Source organism: Lissotriton vulgaris, chromosome 4_1 (assembly GCF_964263255.1).
Source record: "Lissotriton vulgaris chromosome 4_1, aLisVul1.2, whole genome shotgun sequence".
Lineage (NCBI taxonomy): Eukaryota > Metazoa > Chordata > Amphibia > Caudata > Salamandridae > Lissotriton > Lissotriton vulgaris.
Window position 1 is genome coordinate 1,076,764,917 of NC_141691.1, and position 22,194 is coordinate 1,076,787,110.

At 41.7% G+C, this 22,194-nt stretch overlaps 1 protein-coding gene across 1 annotated transcript in view; it reads right to left on the minus strand.

Annotated features, from left to right (window-relative positions):
* Positions 1-22,194, minus strand: part of DNAH5 (dynein axonemal heavy chain 5) — a 5,605,957-nt gene that overhangs the window by 5,508,081 nt on the left and 75,682 nt on the right. The gene's annotated exons all lie outside the window — the stretch shown is intronic.

Here is a 22,194-nt window from a genome sequence, read left to right on the forward strand (position 1 = left end):
ATCTTATTTGCATCCTGAAACAATTATTTAAAATGTTAGAGACAATTTTATGATGGCTTTACATCTCTTTTGCGCTGCCATTGCATCACTATTGTGAGACATCAGCAGTGCAAAAGATGCACCATGTTCCAAAATAGGCCTCACTTCATCAGCATCAAGATACTGTTTGTTTAAAATATATATCTTTAGGACTGTGTAGGGGACGTAGAGAAGCAGAGGCTTCTGTAAATGTCAAAGTTGTTGAAAAACTGTTTGTTCTTGAACCTTTTCCCTTGTCTTTTCTAATTTTTAAATACATGTTTTAATATTTTTGAAATGTTTCTTCTCTCTTTCACAGATTGAAAGTATGAAAAAAGAAGTGAAAAAGTTAACAAGAATTATAAGGTAAATGTTTTCTACTCTTTTCGTTACATTTCAATCACATTCACCTACTATAGGGCTTCAGACTATAGAGCTTTAAACAAAGATTATTTAAATGTGCAAATTTGGAGCTGTGCCCGTGGGTTTTGGTTCAATACACAAGTGCATTGACCTAAAATGCGTGTGCACATTACCAAATCGCCGTCTGTTTCCTCAGGCGTACTTCTCACACACCTTTGAAGTAAAGTTTAGCTTCAATATAAACGCCCCGGCTGCTTTACCTTCTCATTCTACTGTCCCCGCTTCGTCCCCTCTCCTGTCTGCCGTGTGCATTTCTCCTCTCCCCCCCCCCTCACAGTAACGTCACTCACACACGCAACGCCATTCACACACGCAACGCCATTCACACACGCAACGCCACTCACACACGCAACGCCACTCACGCACACAACGTCACTCACACACACTACGCCATTCACACACGCAATTCATCCACGCAATGCCACTAATCCACGCAATACCACTCATCCACGCAACACCAATAATCCACACAACGCCAATTATCCACGCAATGCCTCTCATCCACACAACGCCACTCATGCATTTGCAAAACCAAAAGAACAAACTCTTCTATTGTGAAACCTATTGCATTTTCAATGCTTGATTCTTTCACTTCCTTATGTATTTTGTTTTCCACAATTATATCCTCTTTCTTCTTTTCTTAGGTAAATAAATCTATTAAACACCATTTCTGGTTTAGTCCCTATAGCTGTCTTTCTTTTAACATTACTCTCTGTTTTCTTCCCTTGTACTTACTCCTTTATTTTTTTTTTTTTAAATTGGGGTTAGCTCCCGGTTCGCGAACCGGCGAGCGAACCGGAAAGCGAACTAAAAAAAAAACAGCTTGCCAGAGTGTTACACTTTCTAGCAATTTTTGTAAAAAGGGGAGGTAGTTCTGAAAAGAACTTTTTTTTAATGTTTTTGTTGTTTTATATATTTTTTTTCTTTTTTGAACATTATTTGTTTTTTTTGAATTTTTTTAACACTTTTTTGTTTTTTTTCAAAGGGAAAGAACAAAAAGAGGCATTGAAAAGGGCTCAACAGGAGCAACAAAAAAAAATTAAAACTTGGGGCGTTTTGAGCATCGGTGTTTCTCGAATGCTAAATTAATTAATTTCACACTCATGTTTGCGCATGAAATTAAAGTCCCACAATATAAGCAAGTACGCTTCATATGGACAACATTTTTTTGAATATTTGGCACGGTTTTGCTTGCCTCTGCAACTGTGAGAGAAATATCAGTAGATGTTCTGGCCACCGAAGTTGGGGGGTTCTCCTGTAGTTCACGCATCTCTGCCCGACTATAATTTAATGGATGCCACCTCTGCATATGTCGGTGTATCGTGTAGTTTCCATAGCTGTATTTTTTATCAGTGCCCCTTGATAATTTATCTTTGCATATAAGGCACGTAGCATATTGTGCATTGACTTTTTTCTCTCCTGGTGGAATGGAAAAAAACTGCCAAATAAAGCTATTTTTGTGATGAGATACCCAAAGTAACTCTTTGACAAATCGTGGTGCCTCATCTTCCTCTCCCTCTTCTAGATCCTCCTCCTCCTCTGGGTTTCCTTGAAACTGTGCAGGTGGTCCTCTCTTCCTATGAGGAGATGGTGGTGGTGGTGGTGGGGGTGCACCAGCTGAAGCTACTATTGAAGCCATTTTTTAATCAGAGCAAATGATCAGGTCTTCCTTTCTCAAAGTTGAAAGTCAGAGTGAGAAAAAAGGTGGGGGCTTTCATCATTTGTGAAAAAAAATAGTTCTAAACCAATGAAAAGTGTTATTTTTAGGTCACATGACCTAGTCTTACATCATTAGGAAACCAAAAGTGAAATGAACCAATGAAAACTTTTATAAACAAGTCACATGACCTGTTCCGCTCATGTTACGCGGTGCGCGCCGCGCGCCGCGCGCCGGATCGCTTCCGGTTCGCGGTCCGGAGCACTTCCGGGAGCGCTAACGCGGCGCGTCATAAGACGCATTACGCGACAACGTGATATGTTGCGTTTCCGCGACGTATCACGATGTTGATTTCTGATGCGGTAGTTGCGCAAACGGAACGTTTACCGGTTAGCGGACCGGGTAGCGGCATCAAATTGAGCTAACGGAAAGCTTCCCGGTTCGCGAACCAGGAGCGAACCCAAAAAATATTTTTTTAAAAATTAATCATAAACATATAAAATATAATTTGAGATATAAAGAAAAAGACATTTTACAGCTACAGATATTAGCTTTTAAAAAACCATTGAAATTCAATGAAAAAAACATAGGTTATAGACCATATATAGTTAGGAATTAGCATTTACAAAACCATATTTTACTCACACAAAACCATTGAAATTTCATATATAGTTAGTTGCCCTAACTATATATCGCGCACCCGCAATCCACTGCTGATGATGTCACATATTACATCATTCATGACATGGTCAGTGACATCACTGATGACATCACTGATGACAGTCACTGTTTTCGAATCAGTAAAAGGCAAGTGAAATAAAGCAGTCCAATTACATGACGGATAAAAGGTATAATATGTAAAGATAAATGGTCAAGGGCAGTTGTGTTTTTCATGTCTGCAACATAAAGTGATCGATAAGAATCTGATAATCAGGCGTATCGGCGACTAAGACAGCAGGCGGAATCTCTTTTACTCAACGGCTCCGTCATGGAAGGAAGAAACGCCCTTTTTCTCGAAAAAGGAATATATTTTACTTGCAAGACAGTTGTAAATTTTCCGGGAAAGTACATTAGCCTGGAATATTATAACATATGTTTGAAAAAAAACATATTGTTCGAAAACAATAAAAAGCGTAATTTTTAGGTCATATGACCAAGCTTTTCATCATTAAATTAACAAAAGTAAAATGAACCAATGAAAAGTTTTATTAACAAGTCACATGACCTGTTATGCTTACGTTACGCGCTGCGCGCCGCGCCTCGGATCACTTCCGGGTGCGCTAACGCGGCGTGTCATATAACGCATTACGCGACAATGTAGGTCAAGAATATAGTCAAAATGTCTCCACCAACCAGCGTTCGGAACACAACCCCTTTCAGCAGTCCAAAAAGTTCTTTTAAATGACAACAGAGGGGACAGGCAACAAGAACCATCAGTCAAAGAGGGGAGGGCAAGTTCTTCTCTTCCGGGTCATGTTGGGGCGCTACCGGAACTGATCGAATTGGTAGTCTACAGTGTTTCTGGATGTTTCAGACTAAAGCTGGCGTCAGCATGAGACCACTGCCATCTCGTAGCTCCGTCGTGGCCATTCCACGAGCAATCATGGCAGCCGCTCCCCACCAGAAGCCTGCGGGAGTCGGAGGCCCCCAAGACTTTTGTAGAATCTTCACGGCTGAGGGGACGCTTTTCGAGAATGGGACCCAAGCCCTATCAGGGAAGCGTCCGAGTTCAAAGGTGTCCCAGGGCCATTTTAGTGGACCAGGCCCAAAACCGAAGAGCCGGCTGCCATTTTGAGAGTCCTGTGGCAGCCGCCTATCGCTGCACCGCAAGAGCGGGAGCAACTCAACTACATGATGAGCGAGACGCTGTAGTCGCAAGAGCGGGCGGTAAACAGCTGAATGGCGGAAGAGGCACAGTGTAGCAAAAGCGGGCGGAATGGCAACTGAAACGGTAAAGGGGCGCCCCACTACAGCGTGTCTTCAGGTCAAACAGATTGTGGGACAAGGTTCAGAATTGAAGAGTCATCAAAAGGCAAAAAGTTCCGCCGGACCCCGGGAGCCGGCCGCCTATGTCGGGGGCGATCTCAGGCTACACCAGTGCTATAAGACTTGGGGAGGGTGTCGGAGCCAAGCGTCTTCTCCGAGTCCATGGCCATCACACCGCCCCTCAGGGGCCTCCGTCAAGCTGTTTAGGAAGGTAACATATCACATTGTTTTCTAATGCAGTCAGGTCCACAAACGACACTCACTTACTTTGACAATAGTGAAGCTGCAGTAGGTGGAAATAAGCTTCAGACAGTGTTACAAGCACTGCTCAGAACTCTTAACTATGGCACCCAACATCCAGAACTTATGCCATTTGAGAATGGCAGTGACATCGAAGCAACTCAGGGACCAAAACCATTAACGTACTTTCACGTATGAAAATCTTACTTGGGGAGGGGGCAGGAGCGAAGCGCCCCCTCCCAGTCAGCGCCACCACACCGTATGTTGAAAATTTGAAGCCATCGTTCTACAAAGTCAACCAAACTTGGATTGAAAAATCTAGAAAAATGTACAAACTGAAAACCAGTTTTGGTCTGCATAGCATCAGTAGCAACGCTTGAGTCAGCTTTGTGTCAAGCCGCCATTTTGATTCAACAAAGCACAGGCATTGAAAAAGGCTCAAACTCAGAACTCTGAACTATGGCACCCAACATCCAGGAGCTTGCCATCCGGATCTTGGAGCCTTGTGCTGCTTTCGACCTATTCACACATCGGTCCACTACTGACAACATCTTATAAACCAACGTTATGTAAATAGTTTTTTAATAAAATGTTTTACCCTGTTTCTTTGCTGGTGTGTTGTCTATATTTTTAATATTTGCATAGGGTTTGTCGTTATTTTGTGCGGGATGGGTGATGGAGCCGAGCTGTCTTGCAGCCCTCATGGTGTGGAGCTCAGTTCATCTCACTATTTTCGTATTTCTCATGAAGGGTTGTTCCTAATATTTCTATTTTAGCGAGGTCAAAAAGAGATCCAATTAGTGGCCTACTGATTTTGCTCGATTACTTTTATTTTTTTACACGATTTTTCACTATCTGCAAAGACTAAACAGAGTATTGCGACTTTGTGCTTGTTTGTAAATAGAGAATGATCCAAAGAGAACCAATTCTAAAACAGTAAATGCTTGGACAACAATCAATCAAATGGAGAGACAAGCAGGCACGACGGATTACAACGGGGGCAAAGGCTTGCGTTAACTACCGTTCACTATCTGCAAAGAGAGAGTACTACTAAGACAAAAGAGGGGAGGGGGGGGGTGCAGCGTTCAAAGCACATCAGCGTGCATAAATACGAAAATGTTTTTATTTATCACGTACTTGACATTTTAAAGCTTTTCATATTTGCTATTAAAAAACCAATGAAATTCACAGAAAAAACCATAGGTTATAGTGGATATATAGTTAGGAATTTGCATTTACAAAACCTTGAAAATTCAATGAAAAAACCATTGGTTTTAGGCCATATATAGTTAGGGATTTGCATTTACAAAACCTTATTTTACTCGCATAAAACCATTGAAATTCCATATATAGTTAGATGCGCTAACTATATATCGCGCACCCGCAATCCACTGCTGATGATGTCACATATTACATCATTCATGACATGGTCAGTGACATCACTGATGACATCACTGATGACATCTCATTTGACATTACTGATCACATCACTGATGATATCATTCATGTGATAATACGATGAACCTCTTCAGACTCTAATATAACCTTAGATACAATCAGTGTAAACAGACACTCACAGACTGTCACTCATCCATGGAGTTACTCACACACCTAGTCAGTCATGCAAAGAATCAATCACACCTCCATTTCCTCAACTATACAGTTATACAAACTTTACTTATTCAAACATATACTAACACATATTTACTCTCTTATACAATCCCTGATACAAGTTCACAATGATCCATACAGCCACTCACACATTCACTGGCTCTTATGCACAGTTATTTATATATGTCAACTCTCACATGTACTGTGTTTTACATATGTACTTACTTTGACATGTAGCACTGAGATATCCATTCACTCACCAATACACTCATGCACACAGTCAACCGCCCATACAGCTGTTTCCACATGCACTTTTGAAACCATACATCTAGTGAATCAACTGCTCACACATCTATGCACAGAGTCATACACCTCCCAGCCACCCACACACACACTCAGTCTCCCATACAAATACTTGGGCAACCAATCAATAACCCATATAGTTACTCATATAGCTACTTATCAACACATGCAACAGTTTACAGAACAACAGACATAATGATGCACAAATTAAGACAGTTTAGTCACTAACCCATGCACTCAGTGAGACACATTTAATCACTCACTCATACAGTCAGTCATGCACCTACTACATCCTTCATCCAGACACTTATACATCCACTCATTCTTCAATATGTAAGACATATTTTAACTTTACAGAAACATACAGTCACTGGGTGTTGTCATCAGTGATGTCATCAGTGATGTCATTTGAGATGTCATCAGTGATGTCACTGACCATGTCATGAATGATGTAATATGTGACATCATCAGCAGTGGATTGCGGGTGCGCGATATATAGTTAGCGCATCTAACTATATATGGAATTTCAATGGTTTTATGCGAGTAAAATAAGGTTTTGTAAATGCAAATCCCTAACTATATATGGCCTAAAACCAATGTTTTTTTCATTGAATTTTCAAGGTTTTGTAAATGCAAATTCCTAACTATATATCCACTATAACCTATGGTTTTTTCTGTGAATATATATATATATATATATATTAACGCTCCCATTGTACCATAAGCTGAAGTTACTCGCAAGCGGGTGCTTACATGTGGCAGTACCTTCCACATTAAATTACAGCTCGCATTCCAACAGTAAAGTAGGAAAATAAGCACTCACGGACAACATTCCACTGGCTCTTTTATTCAACCAAACAGACGCATTTTAGCGTGCAGCCTTCGTCGGTGTTAACGACACACCGGGAAGTCGCCATTTTTAAAGTCCTGAACATGAGCTTTGCCATAGACAAGGGACCATAACACTGATGGTACTGTCAGAACCATCTTATAACATATATTTACAACATACATTACAGTAAATCAACAGTTCTACCAATTTACATTAGATTCGCAGAGGTGTTCATCAACCTTCAACCAATTTCAAGTAATTAAAAGTAATTACTACTTCCGTATACCGGCTTGTATGCCGTATTAGTTACGAGAAATACTTTAATTCAAAGCCATTTTCGTGCAATATCTGCCACTAAAGTAAATATTACACATCCTCCTGTGCTCATGCGCGACTATGACTAGCCAATGCCTCCAATTACGGGTCAAAGAAACCAACATCGCCATTTTATAATGTGCAAATTCTCTGTCTGATACATTTCCAATATGTACTGAATGTTGTCTCTAGTGTACAAACTCTTTCATAATTATATTCTGTCAGAACGTGCTCTCATCAAATACCTGACATTACATATTATTTTTGCAGAGTGGGTTAAGACATATCTCCTGCACATAACATATCATTATCGCCGTATATCGGCATTCTCACCACTTGTGTTGATCCTATTCAACCACATGTTTGTCATCATGCATTTCTGACAGCATTCAACAAATTCTCTAGAGAGATTACCACCTCTGTGCTATGATAATAAAGCTGTGGATCGGCTAGGGTCCCTCGCAGACAATGACATCAATACATGATTTAGGGCATGTTGCAATCTCGAAACCAGTACATATGTTTCTCAATAACAATTCCTGATCATCAACAGTTTCTTTTATCATCACCACTTCAAGTTCATAATCGACTCAGTTAAAATTGTGTTTTGTTATCATATATAATATGGTATATACAGGTAAATTCATGTTCACCGCTATATTGATCTTCAACTTTTGCATTTCCTTAAAAGGATAAACTTTTTCAGAGACGACCCCACAGTGTTCAATTCCTCACAGCCCTAAGTGGGATGCTAATTCTTCCCCACTATTCAGTCCCTTTGGAGCTTTAGTTTGTAAATCGACAATGTAGCGTGATTCTAACCTGCGTAGTTTCTTCAGTCTGTCTCCCCCTCGGATACTTTCCAGTACAAAGTCTAACCCTTAATATTGTAGCAACCTTCTATTACTAGAAAGTTTCTCTGTGTAGTGCCTCGTTACTGGGTAAGATAAATAATTTTTGAATATCGCCCACTGGTGTTCGAGTATCCTAATTTTCAGGGAATGGATAGTACTACCTATGTAGCTCAAGCCACATGGGCATACAAGGCAGTACACTGCATAAGATGTACGGCAGGTTAGAAATTTAGTGATGATTTTCTTTTCTTTCACATCAGGGATGCTGTAAGATAACACCCTTTTACTGCTTGAGCACGCCTTGCACCTACCACAAGGGTAAAAACCCCGCATTTCTCTAAGGGTCCCCTTTTCCTGCGGTTCCTTTTCAAGATGACTCCTCACTAGTCTGTCCTTCAGTGACCGCGCTTTTTTAAAAGTCACCAAAGGACATGCTGGAATGTCAGGACTTATGACACTGTCTGTTTTTAAAATGTGCTAATTTTTTCTCAGCATCCGTTTGAAATGATTTGCTTCTGCTGAGTAAGTTGTTATCATCCTGAACTGTCCTCCTTGTGTATTTGCTGACTTGCCCACCGCTACATTGCTTTCTGCCAGTAAGTGTGGTCTGGGAACACTTCTTACCTTCTTTAATATATTCTGTAAGAGAATAGGATCATATCCCCTTCTCTCAAACCTCACCACACATTCCCTGGCTGTTTTCTCAAAGTCACATGTACGTGAACTGTTCCTCTTTAGTCTTAATAATTCCCCATACGGGATACTTTCTGCCAATTTAGGTGGATGGTTACTAGTTGCATAGAGTGTAGAATTGCCTGCCGTGCTTTTTCGATAAAGAGATGTATGCAGTGCCCCCTCTATGACTAACATCTTCATGTCCTGGTAGTCCACTGCACTGCCACTGGACTCACTGTACCTGAAAATTTCAAATTCAAGTCATTGCCATTCAAATCTCTAATGTACCCCTCTGCTGACTCAGCATCCCCCTGCCACACTATAAACAGATTGTCTATATAACAATACCATTTGATGACCTTGCCACTCGCGTTACCACAAACATGGCTTCTGGACACCTGCTCCTCCCACCAGTCAACGAACAAGTTAGCATAGCTGGGGGCGAAGCAGGTGCCCATGGCCCTCCCAGATATTTGTTTGAAATATTCATCCTCAAACAAAAAGATATTCTTCATGAGGCAAAACTTGGTGAACTCCAAGATCATTTGATTGTGTTCGGCAAACCTTAGTTGTCTCTTATTCAAAAAGTGTTGCAGGGCTTTGAGACCATCATCAAGGTTGTTACAGGTGTAAAGACTTGTGATGTCCAGCACCATCATCTGTTAAGTGGAATCCCACGTTACATCTTGATTTTTTTAGTATGGGTAATAATATCGAATGGTATTTGAAATTGGTTAAAGGTTAATGAACACCTCTGCAAATCTAATGTAAAGTGGTGATTTACTGTCATGTATGTTGTAAATATATGTTACAAGGTGGCGCTGACAGTACCATTAGTATTGTTGTCACTTGTCTACGGCAATGTTCATGACTTTAAAAATGGCAACTTCCCGGTGTGTCGTTAACACCGAGGAATGCTGCACGCCAAAACGGGGCTGTTTGGTTGAATAAAAGAGCCAGTGTAACGTTGCCTGTGAGTGCTTATTTTCCTACTTTACTGTCGGAATGCGAGCTATAATATATATATATATATATATATATTTTTACTGGCGGTCGCCAGTAGGTAGTTACAGTTAGGACCTAGTTTCCATAGGAAATCCTCAACATTCTATTTGGAATAACTTTGGCGCTGGTGGACGAATCTTCGCGAATTTCTCCAAAAAAAAGGCCTGCTCCGCTCCTTCCCTGAAAGTCTGGGAGTGATTCGTCAAGCGGGGGCCGAGAAAAAAGGGGGGTCCCAAAAGGTGTTTTCCCCATGCAACTTTCCATAGGGACCTTTAGCCAGGGCTACAGCCCGAACGGCTGAACGGAATTACACCAAATTTGGCAGAGAGGTAGAGTTCGGTTCGCAGATTGTGCATTTTGTTAAATGGTGTAAATCCGTTCAGTAGTTCCTGAGAAAATCATAGCGATATCTAGAGACGAAATACAGCACGTGTACGGAAATCCGTACAATTACGAGCACGAGTTGCATGCTGATTGGATGTCAACTGTCTGTCAACACTCCAAACCAGGAAGTGTTGGCAGCCATCTTGTGCCTCGGTAGCACCGAGTCACAAGAAAACAGTAAACCAAAGTTGAAAAATAAGGAAAAGGGGTAGTGTAGAAACATGTTGACCCTCTAGGCCTGCTCAGGGGGTCTCACATGGATGTTTAGGCGCAAATTTTCATTTTGTTTTTTAAATTAAAAAAAACGTGTTGTACGCGTATTGTACTCGTACGCGGAAAATTTTACAGGTTAATTTTGGAGCATTAACCTTTGTTTGCTCTTCTGGAAAAGTAAAAAAGTGCCAAATTAGATCTTCTTTCCTCTTCTTTGGAGTTTCTTTAGGAATTAAATATTCTTCTGAAGAATGGCTGGAAGATGAGTCCATTGCTGTTAATATGGTAAACTTCGTTCTATTTGACAAGATTCTCAGAAGAGATGTTTCTTTTTAGAAAGTCAAAGTAGAATTTTTAAAATGGGACGGAAGTTTCAACAGTTGTAATAGGAAGTGTTATGAACCAATCAAATCTCTTCTTTCAAAGTCACATGGCTTTGCGTACGGTTACGCTGTTTCACCGCGATTGGTGTAATTGCTTTTAAAAGTAATGTACGATTATTGGAACTTAAAAAAAAATGTTTTCATAATTATCCTAGATAATGTGTTCTGTTAGTGTGTTCAATAAATACATAAATATATGTTTTTAAACAATTAAAAACAATCGCGTCTTTGCGTACGGGGCACCGTACATGACGTCACACGGAAGCTTTGATGCGACGCGTAACGTGAAAGAGTATTCGTAGCGTGTGGTGAGAATGATTAGCAGTACAAACTATAGTGCGCTCACTCTCTCACTATCAAATCAGAGCACAGGGTGCGCTATGAGAATGGTTAAAAGTGGTCACTCATTGGAAATCCGATTCAGCTGTGTGGCTTATCCACTGTATCATAATGTTACTTTTACATCATTCTGCCTTACCTAATCAGTGGACCTGCTGACGCTTCACCTTCTGCTTTGTGACTTTCGTTTCCCCGAGGGAGGACAGGTGCTGGTGTTCCGCTCTCCCCTCGCCGATGTATGCCACCAACAGCTGCCGAGTAGGGGAGAGCGAGAGGAGGAAAAAACTACCTTGCCTAGCAGCCCTTGGTCGAAACCGGAAGTCGTAGCCCTCAGTAGCGCGCCAGGCGGCGCATTCAAATCAGGCTCCACACCTGCGTCGCGGGAGCGCCGGGCGAAGCCCGGGCCAAGGGCGGGCCCGTTTAAGCCCGTTCAAGACTGGGTAAGACTGGATTGGGCTATGTTATTTGCATTTTTCTAACTGTGCCTATTTGCACCATTGTGATATTTGCTTTACTTGCCTGCTTCCCACCTTGACAACGACGACCATACTCTTTCACTTGTTTCTTTTCCTTGCCGGGCAATGACAACGACAAGAGGGACAAGAAGTAAAACTGCGCAGAATGCAGCTCAGATAACTGGCCCTATAGACCTTTTCATCACCAGGACCAATGAGGTGATAGATCAGAGTATAATCATGTTTGAGCGCAGGGTTTCACAAGAGCTGGCAATAGCGAGGAGATCCTCTATGGGCCCTCTCGCTTCTGCCCAAACCCCAACACAGCCAGGGCCGAGTACTCCCCTCGTAATGCGAGCTGAAATCACTGCAGATATTCATACCGTTCCTAGTACGGTTGATCTCTCTGCCTCCCAGTTGTCCCTTGATTCACACTTATCTGATGACCTAGAAAAAACACCTGACTTACAACAATGTCAAACTCATGCTGTATCATCGGAAAAAAATGATAAAGGGAAGAAGGAGGGTGCCATAGCAAAACGGACAAAGAAGAAAAAAGTGACTAAGTCCAATTTAAATCAACTTACACCTTCCTCAAATATTCACACATCTGGTACAAATCATTCCTTACAGTGCCGACAAAATGACAGTAATACCCCCGTGATTAACATCGCGGAAATCTCTGAGAACTTAAATAGCATGGGGCTAGTTGGGGGCACCTGTAACACATGTGCATCAAATGCCCAACTACTAAATAGCGTGGGAGAGCTTTTTAAACGCCATTTACACCCAGTAGAAAAAAGCTTAATGAACATCGAAAAACAGCTAGCAAAGCTAAACACACTACCTTTCAATCAGAAAACTCTGGGCTCCACAAATGTAGGGGGGGTTAAATCTAAAGCCCTTGGTATACCAGCCAAATTAGCCCAAACTGATTCCCGAATAACAACTACACAACCTTCAAAACTCGCTGCCCCGCAATCTGAACGGAAACCCACACAAGATACCACCTGCACTACCGTAGGGACAGTGAAGACAAAGTCCAACACAACCCAAGACATCTCTAAGGCCACTCCAGGCCCAACAAAAGGCCCTCCTAAGTTAGCCAAGCCGAAACCCACACCATATCCACCTCCCAAAGTGTCGGCCTCACAATCTATGGGAGAAGACAAGAAGGGAGCAAGGGTTAGGCGTCCTGTACATCTTCCCCCCGAGGTGACCCCTTATACAGTTATCCTTACTGGGGTCCCAGAGCTGTCGGAAAATACGGGCGAACCTCCCTGGTCCCTTCGTAATAAGGTGCTGCAGTGGTTAAGTATAAATAGACCTCTCCAATCCCCAAATTCCAGTAGAATTACCTCAGTTCGAAGAGTATCCTGGATTGGGGACTTAAGAAAAAACATACAGGGCGATTGCGTTATAGTCAGCTGTGGTGATTCTGCCACGGTTGATTATATTTGCTCCTGGCCTGATTTGGAAAAAAAAGGGGGGATGGACGCACATCGTCTCTCCTTTTTTTATCCACCATCGAATTTCTATAACAACGCAGAATCCCAAAACTGGGAGGAGGTTCCAGACTGGTCTTGGAACCAAGCGGGTCATTGGAACAGTAATAGATATAGATTTAGGGAACCACGGCCCTGGGTGCCAAGAAGAGATCAATATAACCCGGATGGATGGAGGGGCATTCCCTTGAGAAATAGATACGAATGTCTAGACATGGTAGATTGACCATTAGGGCACTCACTAAGGGCTAATAAGGAACGTAGTACTACGTCTGCTTCTCCAACCCTAGGCAACACACCTGATTTGTGTAATATAAAACTCCCCCTCGGTTACATCAGCTCTACCCTGGTAACCATGAATATAGATCCTCCCTGCCCATTAGTCACCCTGGCATCCCCCCTTTCAACTCAATCTGCCACAGGCTCCACGCCCAAAGTGCACAATGTTAATACATCTTATGAGGCACATGACACTTCTATATATGATAAAAATTAATAAAGGACCTTCAGATCTGATAGGGCAAAACGTGGATATAATCATTAGCCCACAATACTCTGAAATACCACCACCACAAACAGCAAGGATAGTTAGCTTGGCTTTAACCTCGTGGAACATCGCGGGCCTATCTAAGAAATTGAACGACCAGACATTTTTATTCTTTGTAAATAAATTTGACATCATATGCCTCCAAGAGTGCTGGGACCAGGAGGAGTCGCATATAGAGGGTTTTAGTACCCTCTTCACACCGTCTATCCATGGTAATCGAGGCAGGGGCTCTGGCGGGCTTTGTACTTATGTTTCCAACCTGGCAAATGTGACAGTGAAGAAACTAGCATGGGAGTGGGCAAATAACAGAGTGTGTAAATCTCTGCAAGGCTTTTCTGTTAAAGGGGAAGGGATGAATCTTCTTTTGATCAATTTATACAAGAACACCTTGAAAGAAGAACCTAAAGACATCATAGAGGACCTAACCCATATCTTAAATATGGGTTCAGGAAAGGCTGATTGCACCCTTATTATGGGAGACTTTAATTGCTATTTATGGCCCCATAGTGGCTTGGATATCTGTGGCATAACCAATCTTAAAGGGGAACCTAGCACACACTTTGAACATACCATCTTAGGTAATATGCTAAATCAACTAATGCACGACTGGGATTTAGGCCACGCGAACGAACTCTGCGAGCCTATGGTCGATTTTCAAACAACTTTTTACGGGCACGGGTCAGGCACCATCATTGACTTTATGCTGTTATCTAACAACAGACAGGGACTCGTACAGGGCTTTAATACTGAAGATCTAGCAATGAGCGACCATTTCCCAATCAGTATTAGCTTGCATATGGACTACCATGATAGTCATGCTTCGAGCCTACCTGACAAACTATACCGTCATTCCATCTCTCTGTCTAAAAGAAATGGTTACGCCATCAAGTGGGCTAAGGTCGACCCTAAAAATTTTCTAAAAGAGATAATTATGATAGACCAGAAGCACTTTATGACGTGCTTGGAACAAGATCCCACTCCCAATACGATTAAGACGGCCTATAGTAAGATAGCTGTCACCATAAACGAAAAACTGACTAGGAAACGCAAAGACGTGGAAACGATTACATTGAACCGTTGGTTCAACTCTGCCTGCACCAAAGCCCATACTTCCCTACTGCAGGCTGTAAAGACTCTCCCGAAGGATATTAAGTTAGTTAGAGCAGCGAGGCTAGCTTACAAACAAGCACTTTTAAATAGGAAAAATGAACTTAAAAAACATGCCTGGGAAGCATTAATTAAAGCTAGTGCCCTTCGTGATAATATCTCTTTCTGGAGAGAAGTTAACGCCCCGTTCTTTGTAGAAAGAAAGACTGACTTCCTGGAAATAGCCATAGCCGAGGACGTCTGGGTCAATTATTTCACGGTATTATACAAAAAAGATGAACTATTGGAGATAAACTATTGTGAAACTCCATCAAACAACCCTATTGACCCACAGTCCGAGGTAACACATTTTACAGACACGTTTCCCTTGAACATAGTCTTTTCTCCAATAGAAGTCGAGCAGGCCATACGTGAGAGCGCAAACTTAAAAGCTCCAGGTCCAGGCGGCATCCCTATTGATCTATTTAAAGACAATATGGATCTCTGGGCCCCGCTCCTCACAAATGTTCTAAATGCCTATAGCCAAGTAGGCTTTCTTGTTACGTGGCAAGAAGCCATTGTAATTCCAATTTTAAAAAAAGGCGACAGGCAGGACCCTAAATGCTATAGGCCAATCTCCCTGCTCGACTCCTTGATGAAAGTAGCAGGGAGAGTTTTACTTACTAAATTACAAACATGGGCCAAATCTGAGAGGGTTCTTTCTAAATTTCAATATGGGTTTAAGAGTGGACTGGGTACAGTTGAGCAGGGCTCGAACCTAGCTTTAATAACTAGTAAATATATGATGGCCAAAAATGGAAACTTATACATGACATTTGTCGATCTAAGCTCGGCTTTTGATTGCTTGAATCACAAATTGTTATGGACTACTTTAATTAAGTTAGGGATAGATTCCCCCATGGGGAATTTTATTAAGGAACTTTATAGAGGCGCAGGAGCAACGGTCCGCTATGGTAAAAGCGGTGAATGCACTAGGAAATTCCCCATAGAAAAGGGTGTTCGGCAAGGATGTATCCCTGCACCCTTTCTTTTTAATTTGTACATCAACGAAGTGGCAGACTTTTTAATTAATTTGGAAGTTGACTATCCCAAAATAAACGGCTCGTCGGTACCAATACTTTTATATGCCGATGATGCGGTAATAATGTCTCGAACTCAGGTGGGCCTTCAAAAGGCATTAACTGGATTTTCAACTTTCATGGGGTCGAGAGGGCTGAAGATAAACGTGGGAAAAACTTTTACCATGTGCTGCACCTCAAAGAAAAACCCAAAAATAGACTGCAAAACCTTCGTTAATCAGTCCAAGATAGGCTTGACCAAAACATTCTCATATTTGGGTATTACTTTTAATAATAGAGGAACCTGGACAACAGCTATAGCTACACGCAACCTGGCCTTCTCCCGCACCATCGGTGCGGTAAAACAATTTGCCAAACGTCTGGGAGGGAAACCCATAGACACTGATTAAAATCTACGCAGCTAAATGTGTCTCGTCTGCGACCTATGGCGCTGGCAAATGGGGGACGGCCGATTGCACACAAATTCAACTAGCGGAAAACGCCTTTTTCAGATACTTGCTAGCTGTCCCAAGATCTATTTCTACTACCATTTGCCACAAAGAACTAAACCGAGTGCATATCACAGATCTAATTAAGATAACACCTGTTATGCTGTGGCACAAGATATGGACTTCTAATGAGACGGCTTTCAGCAGGGATGTGATCCAGGATTGCATGAATCAATCAGCGGCCAAGAAGTTTATTTGGCTCCAATATATTAAAAAATTCATGAATTCCATTGGTCACCCAGAACTTTTTGCAACCCCGAGCTCATGTACATTAATATCGAAAAAAGCCCTAAAAGAAACCTGTCTTGAGCTGCTAGAAGACAGACGGTGGTACCTGGATGGAAATAAGTCAACAATCATCTCCCACCGTCGCATTCTACATGGCCCAGGTTTACACCCATACCTGGCCCCGGAAATTGCCAGTTATGCAAGAATGCTTCTAACCAGGATGAGAACTGACTGTTTTTACAGGTTGATAACATTTCCTACTCCAAATGATTGGTCTGTGCTACTAACAAAATGCCCTTGTGACGATATTTCTATTCAGTCAAATATCCACAGCATCTTTTTTTGTAAATACTATGAGTGGGGGAGAAAGAGGATTTTGTTACCCCTTTTAAGGCTGTGGGGTTTGCGACAATGCAAACCAGCACTAATTAGACTTTACATGTTACAAGATGAACTTACTGTGGATGTAGCTGCTAAATATCTGAAATATGCGGTTAGAACTAGAGGCACTATGACTTAATGCTAGCATTGGACTGCACCTAACTGTAGCTAACAGTATACTTAATTAACCAGATCTCCTCCGATGCTTTTTTACATGGTTTTTAAATGTTTTAGCATTTTTTAATGTTTTCTTTCTTTGTAATATAGAAATACCTAATTGTATTATTCCATGCGACATGAATTTTTTATGTGCTTTTATGGTCTTTTTAACAAATACCGAATAAAGCTATCTTTGATTGATTGATTGAACCTGTATAAGTTTGAGGTTTGCATGTAATACTATGGTATAGGCAGATATGGATGTTTAGGCAGAGCTGATCTCCATTAAGCTTGGTTATTATCATTTACATATAGGTGTCTGAGGGAGGGAAAAGAAGTCTATGTGAATGGCGAGGATTGCACAATAGCACCAGATCACTCCTGAATTTGTAGACACATACAATTGCATGGCTCTTGTAATCAAGAAGCGCCTAATTTGGTGTGAGTTTTGAAAGGCACTGCGACACCTGCTATCGTACCAATTTTTAGTTTACTGGAAACGTGAGTTATTTAATTTAAATTTAAAATAATGCAGATTGTTGTGCAATGTTACCAGGCATCGGTTACATGATTACGGTAACTGAGCGTGTGGTTTGCTAAAAAAAAGTTGTGTTTACTCCCCTGCATGGGAAGCTGGATGTTTCCATCTGGCCGTCGATTCCGACCTAGAAAGCAGAGTCAACCAAGTGAGCCGTATAAGAGCGCTATTGTCTCAAAAAGAGGTCTCTCTTACATCTGCTAGAGAAACATTTGTCCTTCATGTAGTAAACACCCGCACAGAAGTGTATGATTTATTAAATACAGACCTGCCTTTGTATTTTGGGGAGTTCATTCGGAGTATCTTCAATGCGTCCTTGACTACGGGGTTCTTACTTTTTTAAAGTTAGAAGCAGTGGTCTTGTGAGTTCTTTTCAAAGTATAATTGGTGTCTTTTCGGCATTTTTTCATTCAATGTTTTCCAGCATCTTTGGTGGATTCCCCTTAATAGTCGCATTAGTTGCCGGTGTGCTTCTATTAATTTGTTTATTTAAATATGGATGCACATCCTTCAGCACCCGACAATATGTCCCGGCTGTTGCTGCTGCGGAACCGAATGCTAAGTTATTATGGAGTGCTGCCTCTGGCTACATTGAGTGCAGTTTATGGATTATCGTTTCGATTCTCCTTTTTTACATGCGTTCAGCCTGTCTTCCATTGCCTGAGCTGCGATTTCGACTGGGCCCTGGATTTGTGTCTCTGCAGTACGATGTCTCCCAATGCGGATTATGACCAGCTGATGAGCCCCTTAGTGGTTCATGACTTGCTCTGTTCTGGCGGCGGGATTATGGCCTTAGCAGCGATACATGGAATAATGGGACATTGGAATGTTTTTGCAGCGGCGTATGACTTTTTGGCACGCAGTTACATTGAAGATGACCCGAGTTTTCCTCCGATGGTGATAGAGGCTCCAGTCGTTGAGGAACATGTATGTTCATTCTCACTATTGAATTGGATGGCTGAAATGTTTTCAGATAAGAACAATGACTTCATCTTGGAGGCTGTTGCTACATACTGTGCTTATACGCTGTTGAGTTGAGTGTTAAGACTCTTTGATTTTTCTACCTATTCTTTATTATTTAGTTACTGTTTTCTATCAAACAACAAATAATTTGTTATGCAAATTTGAACTGGACTCTGCTTTTCAGGCTTGGACTCTGCGTTCCTAGTTCGCCCACGTTTATATCATGTGGTTCTATCGAGGGAGGGTGTTGTGGGCTGAGCCTTCCACTCACTGTGTTAAGTTAGCATGGGTTCATTAGAAGCTTAAACGCCATTTTTGCTTTCCTGCTTTGCACACGACACGCAATTTTGATATTGTTTAGAGAAGGCTGAGTATTTTGTTTCACATGAGAATAATTTGTCATGCTACATTTCTAGACTGCCTCGCTAGTTTAGTGTGTATAGTGAGAGCATGGAACATCAAGGATATCTTGGATACTGTGTCTGTTATTTGGAATGATCGTCGCACGTTCGACCTATAACACATATGCAGGTGTGGCCACGTCTGATACTGGCGCGTTTAATAATGCATTGTGGAGGCATAATTAGACACAGTTGGAGAACATTGGTATCCTGACAGTTTGTGCAGAACTCAATGTGATCCACTACTGCTTAGTACCAGAGGTATGGGACCGCCCATGTAATCCTATGAGACCTTCTGTAGTTATAAACTAAGCTGATAGGTAGGGAGGGTGAAATGTAGGTATATTTTAAACCTGTTTCCCGTTAGCAATATAAGATGCTTTCTCACTTTGTATTTTATGGAATAGTAAAAATGCTGACAACCTTGTTTCTGATATGGTTGTATTATCTAAGGTACTGTGCATGAGATTACGGCGTTAGAAATAAACATTTCAAACTTGCACGTGTTTTTATTTACTCCTTGTTTTGGACTGGTGTAAGATTATAACGAAAGAGTGGTCTTTTTATCTACCTTACTTGAGGTAATCTAAGTCGCATGTTCTGGGTTGACTAGTCATTGGTGTTTTTGCTATAGAACGAAGAACCAATGAGTCACTGATTGCTAGTCTGGTAGGGGGTTCGGGTACTAAGGTGGGTTTTGGTACACCGTAATTCACTGAGGTCCTAAGTCTTTATGCACAGTTCTGTGTAGGAGCAGAATTCCTGCAACAGTAGCTACAACAAAAAGGGCCTTGAGTTTGAATCAGAATATGCAATTGAAGAATAATTGATAATCCCAGCCAAGAAAGGGAGCAAGTGTGCAAATTTACAATGTCTTCGGCTGGCGTACTTGTTACAATATAAATGTTCGATAAAGGTCTGCACTTTGAATAGGTATATGAAATAGAAGAATAGTTGATAATCACAGCTAATGTATGCAGCAAGTTGTTGTGTGTATGTGTGGATGATGTGTTGATTGAACGGAAAATGAATAAGGTGAAAAAAAAGAGGGGCTGCAGAGATGCAAACTTTCCATTTCTCTGTATGGGAAGTGGGTGTTTAGTTTTCCAGTGTGCTGTTTATGGGACAGGTGCTGCTAATGAGAACAACGAGAAGCGCACAGTGACAAGACACTGTTCAACAACCCACTGGGGTATTTTATTTTGAAAAACATAGACAGCATTTCCAGGACACTCACATGAGTAAAAAGCGGCACTTCAGGTACCATGAAGCACTGTGTGTGACCACGCCCAGGTGGGCGGATACCGATATAAAAATGAGGTGCCGGAATGTTCCTGTTTAATGCCAGATCAGAGTCTTCGAGAAAGTGCAGACGAGCACGAAACGCGTCAGGCTTACCTACATGATGTTTGAAGATGTTCTGCTTTTCATCTGTGCAGCAGTTCTGATTAAAAGAAAGTCAGCAAATCCTACCTGTGTGTGGCTGCTTCCGTTGTGGGCAACTTTTCGTGTGTGATATATATATATATATAATTCAAATAAGTCTTTTTTTCGACAACATGTCATAAAAGACTGGACATTTAAAAAAAAAAAAAAACAAACAACAATACCATTATAATACAAGAACCAGGGACGGTCCATATGCACTAGTTAAAAAAAACCAACACATTATTCCTGCCAGTTAGTCGTGTCTTCTGGTTGTTCCGTACCAATCAATTGTGGTCATTTAACATCATGAATACATTAAAAAGGAGAATATACAGGGTTAAAAACTAATCAATAAATTACTTTTAAAGAGATATGAGGTCGTTAAATTTTTTACAAAACAATTGTGGTAGTATAGAATCATGAATAGTTTTTTTTTTTTTTGTATGTTCTTATATAGCGCTCGACTACCCGGAGGCATCTCGGCGCTTGCCTTGGGAACCCGTCCTGGCTTTTCCCTGTGAGATAGCCCCTAATGGGCATCCCCAAGGTGAAAGCCAGGCATCCCGCCGCGGGGGGCCGTTGTGGAGATTAAGCAAGCTTAATGCCCAGAGTTGCAGAGTGTGAACCCATGATTAGGTCAGGCACCGAAGCGAGAATTATCGAGTCCGTGGACATTTGAGCTCAAGACCCTGCAGCGTCGGGAATTGAACCCTGGTCCCGGGTCTGACCTCTGCTTCAGGGTCTGCCTGCTCTAACCAGTGAGCCACACTTCTCCTGAATAAAGTCATCTAATTTATTTGGACATTAGTTGATTTTAGTTTTTTCCTTCGTATTGCCCACATCCAGTTCAGGAATTTGGAAACAGCAATTATTAGGCTTTCGGAACAATCCGTTTTAAAAATCCTTAGTGCCTCTGTTCCGTTTTTAATGCCCTTCAGCATACATATAGGCTTTAGCCACCTGTAACGTGGAGATTTATACTCTGGACACATGAAAAACATGTGGGGCTAAGCTTTCCGGTTGGGTAATACAAAATGGACATGAAACACTATTTCCAGTTGACCATTTGCCAGTAAAGGAATTAACTGGGAGGGTACCCACCCTGTACTGGTGAAACCGTTTCCTGTCCTCGGGAATTGAGATAATGTCCCAATAACATTCATAGATTGATTCATGCTTAAGCTCTAAAAAGTCACGTGACAATGATGGGCCAATGCATCTTTCGAAATCTCGTGTTGACACCATTGACCAGTAGAGCTCTTTTAGGGTCTTGCGTGGAGGGAAGAAATTTTCTGCAGATTTATCCCACAGTTCGCCCAGACCCAGAGCATTGTATATCACCTTGACCTCTCTAAACCAGGGAATTCTACTTGCTGTATCCATATCCCTGACTTTGAGGAGGGCCTGGGCATACTGGGAGAGTTCTGGTGTTACCCAGATCCTCCGCCAGTATGCGACCTGTCTAAACCGTGCTACGTCCTCGACTCTCTGGCATCCCAAATCTAGATAGAGAGGTAAAAGTGGCATGGATGGTGGAAGTCTCGCTAATCACCTCACAAACTTGTTTTGGGAGGAAACCAAAGCGGAGATGTTACTGGGCCCCCATAGTTCAGACCCATACAGTATAGAGGCTTGTATTTTGGTGTCATACATTTTTAGTGCTGGGGCTATGGGTTT